General features: G+C 47.8%; 1 protein-coding gene across 6 annotated transcripts in view; it reads right to left on the bottom strand.

Moving 5' to 3' along the window:
* Nucleotides 1-12186, bottom strand: part of EHMT1 (euchromatic histone lysine methyltransferase 1) — a 121544-nt gene that overhangs the window by 87812 nt on the left and 21546 nt on the right. The window contains exon 1 of one of the 6 annotated variants that reach the window (XM_080402131.1): nt 8169-11812. The exons of the other annotated variants lie outside the window; for them this stretch is intronic. The gene's annotated coding sequence lies outside the window, so the exon portion shown is untranslated. Of the gene's footprint in view, nt 1-8168; nt 11813-12186 lie in introns of those variants that run through there. 6 annotated transcript variants of the gene reach the window in all.

Raw genomic sequence — 12186 nt, 5'->3', positions numbered from 1 at the left:
CCACAGTTCTTAGCTCAGGCAACACCAGACACCCCTTCTCATACAACACTCACAACTGCAGGTAATCCAGCCTTTACTGCTTAATCAAACCCCCCAGAGCTCATGGTTACCCTGAAAAGGTGCTGTGGACCCTGTAGGTGAAGGTGGTCTGGGCAAGGCTGCTGGCACTGTCACGCTGGGGAAGGGGGTCTTGACCAGCCCTGCACAGCTAACACACAGAGCAGGGGGAAAGCATCCCTCTGAGCCTCTCCCGCATCCCACAGCCTTGACTCTGCAAGCTTCAAGGCACTTTGGTCTAACCGAGTGACACATTTTAAGCATTAAAAACCCTGCTTAAATAAATCAAGCACCTGCTTGAAGTTAATTTGTGCTATGAGGTCCCTACAGTGAAGCCGACAAAGCCAAGAGAGGGACAACGGGATGAGCAATCGAACAAACAAGCGATGACCGAGCCATCAGCCTCCTGCCAAGGATCTTGTTGGGGCTTGGACCCTCCATGTGGTGCATTTCACAGCCACAAAAACTAGCCAAAAGAAGGGTTGATGCTGATTTCTCTTCTGACTCTAGACCTCTGCCTCCCCTCCCCGCAAGCCTGTTTGCTTTTGCAGAGGACATTTACAGTGATGACCTCCATTCCATTATACTTTATATTTCACTTGCTTTCTGCCATCATGAATCACTAAGAATCCCCATTTATCATCATATAGTTATTATTGAAATTAAAATAATAAAGGAAATTGCACTGAACCTTCAGACGGTTTCGTTTGGTGGGTTTTTTTTTTTAAAAAAAAAACACCTAACCATCCCACAGAAAAGTATGCACTTTATACTAAAGAGGAAAAGAAAAACAGAAAGAGTAAAGCATGGTTGAATTTTGAGCCTACTAGCCTTCCACACTGCCCTTTTTGTGTCCGACAACAAAGAGGTGTGAATGCTATCAAGTCACACACAGGTACTGGCAATCCGATCCTGCTTTGTACCGCTTTCCAGCTAGGTGCTCATTTTAATACAACACAAGCTGCCATGCAACGAAAAAAGCCCCAAAACAAAAGGCTGTAGAAAAAAACCTGCTAATAGACCCGATTATTCTCATTTTACCTCAAACAAGGAGCAAGGCAGCAATACAAAACTATTTTTGCAATGTGTCAAATTTAAAACCAAAGACACACGGACCCGTAGCCCATTACAAACCTACCCAGCAGTGGTGTTTTTTACGTGCTATACATTACGAGTGCGTGCCCGGGCACTACAGCCCGAGCAGTGCTTCACGACTCCTTTGGCCATCCTCCGCACCACTCGCACCAGCACAGCCCTTCCTTGGCACAGCTGCACTTAAAGCAGAAAAAAGAGGGCCTGCCTCTCCATGAGGCAATTAACTGGGGGGAAAAAAAAAACCAAAAAAACCCAAAACAAACACAAAAAAGAGAAAATGAAATTAAATACTGGGCAAGACGAAGCGCCTTTGCAACCCATGGCGTCACCTGCCGGGGGGAGAGGTGCAGGTGAGCCCCCCAGCAGCAACATCCTCAGCACAGCCCGGTGCAGAGCACAGCATCATGCTGCCGGACCCTCCAGCACCTGGGATAAACTATCCAGGAGACAACCTGCTGCTACATGCCGCTCAGCCATCTAAGTTTAGAGGCATTTTGTCCAAGGCAATCTTTAGGAAACCCCAACGGAGCGAAGAATCGGCAGTAAAAACCTTTCAAGGAAAGCCTGGCGTGGTGCATACCTCTGCTTGGCTGTGCTGGCTTTTTAGATTCCCATCAAGGATTTCGGAGGCCTACACCGGCACATCCATGGGCTCCGCACCACGGGAGGTGGCCGGGAGCATCCTCAGAGGCAGCAGCATCCTCCCGGAGCCCATCGCTGCAAGAGGAGGCAAGGAACCGGGATGCTCCAGGAGCCTGGCGGGGGGAAGGAGGCAAATGGAGCAGAGCAGGGAGGGTTTTTAACCGCTCTCGATCATTCCTCAGAATAAAATTTTTAAAAAATTACTCATCAAGCGATTAAAATGTGCAAACATTTTGCTTGGTGTTCCGACTGCCACATTTAATATTTCAAACAACATCCAGGCCAATATTGTTGCTTAATTTAACATAACTGGATCCCCAATGCATTTCTAACAGATTAAACCACAGAAATATCCACATGTTTTAATGAGGATTTGGCACTACTCAGAGCCAAACAGATTTTAGCAATATTTTTGGACTACAAATTCTTTCATAAGAAAAGAAAGCCCACTGGTAATGGATCTGATTCACTACATCGCAAGCTTTTTTGGATTTCAGTGCAAATTGAGAAACCTAAATATTTAGTGCCATTATAATTCGAGCAACATCTGGACAATTTTCTTTGCCTCGTAAAAGATTTCAGCCAGCTTTGCAGAGACTCAGTCCATGTTGCTCAGGCAGAATGGCTCCTTTTACATTTGCATGCTTCACTCAGATTCTGTAGTTTCTATGCCAACAAGCATTTGTAACTCTTTAAAAAGCACATTTGGAAGTGGGGGGGGTGGGTGTGTGTGGAAGATCTGAAACGTGATAAAGATTTTTTTGTTTGGGGTTTTTTTGTTCTTGTTGTTACAGATCTAAATCATCCATTCCTCATTTTTTTTTTCTGAGCCTTGGAAACCTCAAAAAGGTCCAACAACCATCTTCTCAGCCATGGCAAGTCTTCCACCTGCTTCAAAACGCAGCGGTGACTCAGAAAGAGGGAAGTTTGTTGGGTTAATCTCATGTATTAAAATATAGACACACACACACATATACTCGCTTAATTTTATAGAGAGAGATAAAAATATATATAAATATATATATAAAACACTCTACTTCTCTCTCCAGACAAAGAATCAATAGCAAACGTCTGTTGGTGTCTCTTCAGACAAGAGCTCTGTGGGAAGAGTGAGAAGCCCACCATGCCGAGGCGCAACCCCACAGACGTGGCCCAGCCCGATTCCACGGGCAGAACAAACCCCACGCAAACCCACGTGTCCGTCCACGCCGCAGCGCACAGGGCCTGTGCGAGCTTCCAAATCCCAAGGAAAAGTAAACAGAGACAAGCAGCTACTGCTGAGCTGCCACTCCAAATCCAGCAGTTTGATTTTTAACCAGACTCCTGGAAGCCATGCCTCCCCCTCCTCCCCAGCCTCAGCCCCAGGCCACCCAGATGGCTCCGATTTTACGAACACTTGTGCGTGGCGCCGTGACATTGTAGGTGCATGGAGACAAAGCAAACCACAACCACGAAAAAGTAGACCAAAACATTCCAAGCCAACAATTCTACCGATCTTAGGAAAAAAAAAGAGGAACAAGCCACTTTTTTTTTTTTTTTTTTTTTTTTTTTAACACAGATGCAGCCTACTAGATGCATGTTCATCGTGAATCCCTCTGCAACCTGAAGCTCACACGGGACCCAGCGATGCCTTTGGGGCGACCACCTTGGGCACACCAGGTCATCACCAAGGCGCCCAACAGAAAAACGAGTCAGCCCAGGCTGCTCCACAGCAAGGACAGTCGAAACGAGTTGTGCCCTCCAAAATGCAGGATACAGAGGTGTTTCCCGGGGGAGCTGCTCAGCAGGAGCAGCTGAGCAGGCAGCCCCAGCAGGTAACATCTCCCATCACCTGCTTCTCATCATTTCCTTGTCTGTGAGCTCCAGAGGGTGAAAGACCAGAACATACAGTGATACTGCTGGCATGAAAACGTTCATTGACAGGCTCATCGCTCACGATGGAGATCTGTTTGCCCCTTCAGCCCATCTCCTGTGCATGTGTAACACAGAACCGAGGTGCTGGGAGGGGAGAGGAAGGAAAGCCTGTTGATGCTGTGCAATAGTTAGTCCTAACCACACAGCCAAGAGGTAATACTCTCGAGGACCCAAGTATGATAAACTCCTCTTACTTCAGCTACACAGAGGATACACAGAAAGGAAGATTGGATGCCCTTAGCCAGAGCACAGTATTAATGCACTGCTATTCTGGCAGGGCACCAGTTCCTTCCCTCCCTGCACAATCATAGATGATGCAGCTCATCAGACAACTGATTTCATCAGCAACCTGGGATTTGTTTTCGCAAGCAGGAATCAGGATGAGATCCAGGAAGGGCAAAAACTCCCCTGGGGAACAGGAGGCAAAAGGACAAGATGAACAGAATAGTGGTGGTGACTAAAAAAAATATTATTAATTTTCAAAAGCAGTATTGTCTCACGGGACTAGTAACAGCCCCCAGCTAACAAACAGTTACTCCTGCAAAGAGACGTCAAAAGATCAGGAGAAAAGACTATGTCTATAAAACTCCTCTCATTTGAAAAAGGCTCATAGGTCACTGCCTAGCACACGGAATGCCTGGAGCATGAGGAAGGTGCCTTACAAAATACAGCCATCACCACCCACGCTCCCAGTCTTTGCTGTGCTACAGGAAGGGTAGCACGCTGCTCTGCCCAGCTCCTGTCCTCTTGTTCCCTGCCACGATTTCACAACCTTTGCTGTTTCAAAAGCCCTTCTGACAACCATGCCAGCCAGCATAGAGCTCTTTTATGCAAGCAAGCCTCTGTGTGACTGATAAAATTCAGGCTTTTCCCTCCACATCATACCTACGTAGCTTATGCCTACAGGTCAAGACCGTAACTGCTGTAAATTAAGAGTATTTTCACCTACTTCAATGAACTGTATGGGTTTGTACTACCTGGAAATACAGCTCCATCTGCAACTTAATAGACTGAGCCTAAAAAAATGAAATCAAGAGCAACTTTCACAGACAGGAGGTGGCCACCTGAGTGTTCTCTGTCTGGGATATCTTCTTCCATGCTACGTGCAATAAGCCAAGTGTACCGACAGCAGCAATAGCAATGCAGACCAGCTACAGAACAAACACCACTGGGTGGATTTGTGTCGCAGCCTACACCTACACCACCCCAGGACTTCTGAACAGGGAGGAGGGAGATCTCGCCTATGAGAAGCAGGGAGAGCGATTTGAAATCAGTCCTTGGCAAAGCCAAAGGCTGTCAGGACTCACTCTAATTAATTCCCCTGCAGGTTTACGATGTTTAACAAAAAAGATTGTTGTATGCCCAGCACTACCAGGTGAGACCTGAGGAGGACATTCACACACCTGGTTTTATGTCCCCTAAGCTCACTCTACCCAAGCGAGAGCCCCCCTCGCTCCCTCGTGCTAAGGGACATTTGGGCGATGGGCTGCTATCCCACCCAGGTACGGCAGTCTCCTGGGGTTGGGTGGTATTGAGATACCTCCATTCTTCTTCTCCTTGAGATGGCAGCACAAACCTCTGGCTGTAAACGCAACAGGTGGGATCACACACGCTCTGCAGCTCATGGAAATACCTGGGGGCCACGGGCTCTGTGCCGAGCCTTCTCCCAGTGGGTCCCTCACGGGATTACTGCAGCAGCCAAGTAAGACAAATCACTATTAGCTGGACCAAGTGCTACGGAAAGATCATGAAAATTAATTAACCCCCACCCTTCTCTCTTCCACGATGGATTGCACTCTGCTCCTTTGGAGCAATTTCACGTAAGGGGAGAGGGAACATACGACAGGTATGAGGAATTTATTGCCATGTGGTTTCTTGTGTTGAAACACAGCATGGAAACTGTCTGCAGTGCCTCCGGTCACGCTGTGAGATGAGGAATGAGTCAGGGCCACATCCAGGTATGGTGCCAGCACCTTTTCCCTGCGCCTGGGAGCCCACACCTGGACGTGCAATGCTTATGGGGACCTGGATGACTGGGCATCAAACCCTTCTTGTCATGCAAGACTCTTGTTTTTAATGCATTGTGCTTTTTTCTCTTTGCACGCCCTCAGTCTAAACCCCCACTGGAAGCACGGACATCCCCAGTTCTCGAAGTTCATGGCAATAAAACTGGGAAGCAAAGCAGAGGGCAGGCAGGTTCACCAGGCCCCTGGTGCTGGTCTAAATCCGGAGCTGTGCTGCTGCGTCCACACCAGCTTCGCCAGCGTGCCCGGTTAGTCAGGAGCCCTCAACGCCTAGTCTGGTATCAAAAAATAAATGTGTTAGCTGATAAAATATGAAACTCCCTTCCTCAACCAACGCACCCACAAAAGCTCTAATTTAGCTGTGAGAGTCATCACCGGATAGTACATCACTTTTGAGCCTTTTAAGGAAGCATTCCAGCATTTTCCCAAATTAATCAGGTAACTTTTTTTTTTTTCAGCCAAAGACAAAGTTAAAAATAACCAAGGGCCAGGCAGGTGCCACTGAAAAGCTCTTGCAGGGAAAAGCTTGTCCCATCACACCTGTAAGTCAGTCAGTCCTTGCCCGTCTCCAGGCACTGAAATGCAGCAAAGCCACCTTCCAGCAAACACACACCACAAAGCCCAAGGACAACGCTCCCCATTAATGCTGGATAATTTTAAGGCTTCAACTGCAGGCAGTCCATATTGCTAGCAAAATCCTACATTAAGACTTGCACTATCTACCACAGCAGGCTTGACCCCATTTTCATATGCAGAAGCAAAAAAAAAACAACTTCATAATCCTACAGAACACTGAGCAAATAGCACTCTTTGGGACTACTTGAATACCACCCTATTAAAATACAAACATGTTCCTACAGTAGCTCAGTGATCTTAAACATTCACCATCTTTTCATTTCAGGTTTTAAGCACTTTGCCTGGCAACTGTCTGAAGGGCAAATCATTATGGAAATAGGAAGACAATTAATTTTCCTTTATTCTAGAAGAGAGGATTATTGGAATAAATAAAATAATCAGCTTAGACAAGAACACAATTCACAACTTATGAAAAACAGAGGACTTTTTTTCATTTTTCTTTCCGAAGAAAAGATATTCTTGGATGGAGTCTGCAAGGCAAGTGCAGAAGTTTTGGAGTTAAATAACCTTGGACTGCTAACTCACTACATGCCATCAGCAGGAGGAAGACGGTCATTTCAGACGCTCTTGGAGCCACTGTTTTAATTTTTTAATATAGCAACTTAGAACACCCCCAAAAAAAAAGTCACAAAGGCCACTTGCCAATCTCATTTTGTAGAGAGGTAAGCCTGAAGCAGCCCCAGTCCGAGTGGGAAAGGTGCCACAGGAGCAAGCACAGCTACAGCACTGGGCACTGACAACATCAGGTCACCGCTTTTTAGGGTCCTCTTCCCATCCAGGGCTCTGCCCCCAGTAAATCCACATTGAGTCCGTTGAGATTAATGAATTTATCTGGATTTCAGCCACTGCAGAAGTTATCAGAACCAGTTTCAAAAGCAAACAAAGGAAGGTTATATGCTAATGCTTGCTGATGAATGCAAAGCAGAGGAGCGACTGTCTTACCAACGCCACTATTTGACACCAGCCTGTAGCACGTGATGCTCAGCACCATGATTAATATGGTTAAAGGAGTATCTGATACACCGTGACATGCATGTATACCTCTATTTAGCAATTAAACTAAAGGTAAGACATTTAAATCCCAAACCCCAGTGGGAGAAGTGAGTAAGAGGAAAAGGAGAGCCTTCAAGTTCATATTGGCAAGAGACGGAGTTACTATTTACTGAGAAAATTTTGGGATATCTTGGTAGGAACTGTACAGTTATTTCTGAAGGACTCCTCTAATAAGCAGCGTGAGTTATAAAAATAGTATGGAAACTGTGGTTCAAGGTTGCTACAGCCTTGAAAAAGAAAGAGAGGTAATTGATGGAGGCACAGATTCCCGGGAACACTGACTGTAAAAGTACTGAGAAATCAAATTGATGATCTGGAAAATAAGATGAGATTAAGAATGATCAGGTTAGTGGGGGCTCCTGAAGGAGCAGAAGCAGGAGAAGCAGGCTCTTAGTTTGCAGTGGATTATTAAGAAGGTTAGGGATGAATAATTCCTACTGTTCGTATCATGTCCTGGCGAGCCATGTCCCCAGACAGGCCAGTTACGTAGTGCCCCGCACCCCTCCTGGGGACGGAGCTCGCTCGTGCATCAAGGAGCCCACGTGTTTATGCCAGCTCATAAATCTGAGCCTGGTTCCAGGATCTGGCGCTGTCCCCCCCCACTGCTGTGACACCAGAGGGAAATGCATGGCTCCAAGCTGCTCCCTTTGCTCTCTCCAGCAGTGGCTCTACAAACTCCAGGTGCCCAGGCACTGCCACGTCGCAGCAGCTGGAGAAAGCACCACTAGAAAAAGCTCCCGCACATACCGGCACCGCTGCCCTTCCCACGGGGAACAGCCATGTCTTCTGTTTGCTTCTCGAACTGCAAATCACTGTGGCAGCAAGTAGGTCACGGACTAGATGGCGCTTGAAGAATCACCTGCAGTTCATTGCCTTCCCTTTTCTTTTTTTTTTTCTTTTTTTTTTTTTTTTTCCAGGAGCTACCAAGTCACTTCACCACCACCTTCAAAAGCAGCCTCCTCCTCCCGCACAGCCCCATCCATCCATCCCTCCTGGTCCTCTCCTCCTCTGGCTGCCATGCCCACAGCCCTGTCTCCTCCATTTCTGCTCTCTCCCTGCTCTGTTTAATTCCATCTTTCCCTGCAGGTGGAGGCAGGTCTTTAAAGCAGGATTTTTCTTCTATCTTCCCTTTCACCACAGACCGTATTTTCCCAAGCATAACATACTGCAGTGCATTGCTTTTCTAACACTCAGAAGCCCAAATGTTACGTCCTCCTCCACACTGATCAATTCATTAAGCCTCATCCACCACCGGAAAGGTAGTTATTCTACTAATTTCACAACCAGGTTAAAAAATGCAGCTCCTTCCCCCATGTCCATAACTTCACTTATTAATCCTCAGGGAGAAGGGGGGTAGGGAGTCCTCTTTGCCAGCTGCTGCTTTCAGGCTTGCTCCGGTCCCCTCCCAAAACAGAGCTCCATCAGCGCCCCTGGAGCACAGGGCTCCCATGGGATCTGCCAGGGAGATGCCACAAGACCCTTCCCTGCTTTCCCCAGGACCTGCGAAGAGCTGGCAGCCCAGCCAGAGGGCTTGGGGCAGAGGGAGAGCGCTGTGAAAGGGCACAAAGGAGGCTGCAGCAGCAAGGAGCTGGTTCAGGGTGTTAAAGGAGCTGAAATGCAGCCGTAAGCCGGATTCCAAAATGCCCAGGAAGGCTGGAGAGCAGGAGATAAAACTTCTCCTCTGAAGCGAGCCTCAGTAAGGCATGAAGGTGGAGAAATGCTGCGCATTACAGAAAACCCTTCCACACAGCTTCACAGCAGAAAGAGGATTCATCACAGCAAATAATTACAAGGCTTATATCATAATGTCTGGTTTTCAAGTCATTGCCAATTGACTAAAGGTTGGCTGAAGCAGTTAGAAGGGTGAGATGCAAAAACACCGGGCTTTGAAGTGGTCAGCATTTGATTATTAAAGACCAGGACCTTGATGCAATGCATTACCCAGCGCAGTAACTTTCCCTGTGATTGCCAGGTTTGCATAAGGTTTCTTTAGATAGACCTGTAAGATTCAGTTCCATTTTGTTCTTTCTGTTTTGAATGCAGTCCTTGGCTGCTACAATACCAAAGATGTGAGCAAGTCCCACATTCAGGTTTCAGTTCCTCCACTGCACCAAGTTATGCTGATGGAGGAAGAGACAAAACTGGCCATACAGGCAGGTTTTCTCACAGAAACCTAAAGACAGGAGCCTGCAAATTCAGGCAATGAAGCCTCCTGAAAAACTCGAGTTACCCATCTCGGTAACAGCATCAGGAGTCCCCTGCGCTGCGTTCCCTGCACCACCACAGTGTGCACAGCCCCAGTGTGCTGACGGGCAGGACACAGGAGTGAAACACCCGGGGGAAGGTTTTCGGGTGGGATGACACCTCTGCTCCCCCCAGATGACACCAGCCTGAGCACTGGCTGTTGCCTCCCCAACCGACAGCCCCGTTCCCTGTAGGCTGCTGCTCCTACAGCCGGCGCTGATGTGCCCCATCCCGTCGGCTGCTGGGGCTCACCACCTGCCCCACAACAGGCGCTGCCCCCATTTCAGCCCAGGTTGAATGAAGAACCAACGTTTGACCATACCAAAGGGTTGGGGGGGTTGCACGGGGGTGCCCGCTCCGTGAGAACACCTTGGCAGGGAGCTGCAGAGCTCCTCCAGCAGAGCCCAAGAACCAACAGATCCACAAATTTTAAACCGACCAAATTAAACTTGGTTGTAGCTATTATTTTTTTTCCCTTTCAGACTTAGCAGTTCCAGAGCTTGCTGGAGAGGAGCTGAACGCCTTCTCAGCACCGAAGAGCCCTGCGCAGGAGGGAAGCAGCTGTGGGCTGAGGCTCTGCAAAAGCTGCTCCGACCCGGAGGCACAAAGTCTCCAGCCACCCAAGGTGTGGTAAGGCTGAAGCACAGCGCTCCGTGCTAGGGGCTCTCCTCAGCCACTGCAAACGGCTCGTTTTCCCCATTTTACTCTAAAACAGGAAGAGTAGGAGGGCTTTGCTCCCTGGCTTCGAGCCAAAAGGCATGGCACTGAGGAAACAGCGTCACCTTTGTCCTTTTGCTGAGCCTTTCCCCTGTTTTCTGGTGCCAGAGATGCCCACCCTGGTACTGGAGACTGAAGGAAAAAGTTTCCAGCCAGTCCAAACCGTTTCAGAGATGAACCCGATTCCCTTCCCCGGTGAGGTTGCGATAAAGAATGAGCTGATGGACCCAGGCTCCCTAAAGTCGCCCACTGCAAAAGGGAAAGACAGTGATGACCAGGGACAAGCACCTCATTTCAGCCTACGAACCAGTCCTGGTGCCAAGGGACCTCTGGGTGCTGTACCGGTAAAGCAGCCCCCTGCTTACACACTTTTGGTTAAAGATGTATTTTTGTTACACTCTGATCATAAATTCTAAGGGCTATTTTCACTTCCTTGCTTTCACCTTGGCTTTTCAAAAAGCTATGTCCCAGCCCTTCAAACAAATGCACTTTCACCAGAATTTGATAGTTTTCCTCTGTACTACAAACTCCTTGTCGTGGTGGCAGATGTGTCGCTGGCATAAGAGAAAAATCTGAAACAGAAAACACTCATCCACCACTGAGAAACACGCAACACCGCTGAATCCCGACAGAACCACGGTCCTCCAAGAGACAAGTCTTTGTTCTCACAATTTCCAAAACAGTATTCTGAAAACAACGTTCCTCCTTATATAGATTTATATTGCTATATCTCTATCATTTTCCTTACACCCATCAAAACAAAGATATAATTAACCCTCCCTCAATAGAAATTACAATGATTTTGAAACAGCAAGAAACAATCTATTTGCATTTGGTAGCTAATTATTCCCCCTACGCACACAGCCACCAATGTTCCCTAAAACCGTCCACAGAACAGACAATCTGTGCTAGCCAGAGCTTCTGGAAAGGAGGGGAAAAGGAGGGACCAAGTGAAAATCCTCAACATTGGGGTGGCAGAATTTTTTTCTTTTTCAAATACGCAGCACCTCGAGCTCAGCCAAGTCTGTAATAGAATTGCCCTTCTGAACTCATCCGACAGCATTAGCATCCACCTGTGTGTCACATGTAAGCTGACAGCTACCACAGGACGAATCTAGTGGGAACCACTGACATTTGCAAAATTATTGAATTATTATTCCCTTCTTCACACCACTCCAAGGAAATACGAAGCCACTTTCCAATACATGCGGCTGGACATAAAAGTAACACCGGGTAACATCAGGGCTGCTACCACAGCCACGCAATGAGTTTTCAGTGGCAAAGGCTGAGTTGCACCTATTATTTTCTTCACTCCCTGGAAAGGAGGAAGGGTGTACCCTTCTTCCCATCCTACACTGCCCTGGTGACTTGCTGAGGACAATCTCTAACAACTTGAGTTCGAGGGGGGCGATTTATTCCAGTTAGGAACACTCAAAACGATGCCCTTACCCACCCCCACCCCCCCACCCCCCCAAGCCAGGCACATTTTGCTGGCAGTTCACCTTCAGTTCCTCATCATTTAGAGGGATCAGCTAGATGTTTTTAAGAGGTAGAGATGCAAGCTGTGGTTAGTGAGCACTGCTTCTCCCAGCTCAAGCACTGCGCTGAAGCAGCCCGAGAAAAATCAAGCCACCCAGGTATCCCTGCAGGATGTCCTGGGAGCCCCCAGGCCGGCCCTCCATCGCCTGTGCTGTAAGTATTTGGAGGAAGCGGATAGAAAGCATCAAGGGTGGTAAATCACATCCTCCTTCACCCACACTTTCTGGAGGCGAGCAGACAAAACACTGCTCACTCTCTAGGAGCC

This window comes from Falco punctatus (assembly GCF_963210335.1).
Source record: "Falco punctatus genome assembly, chromosome: 9".
Taxonomy (NCBI): Eukaryota; Metazoa; Chordata; class Aves; order Falconiformes; family Falconidae; genus Falco; species Falco punctatus.
The sequence above is the reverse complement of the archived record's forward strand: the minus strand, read 5'-3'. Positions and strand labels throughout refer to the sequence as shown.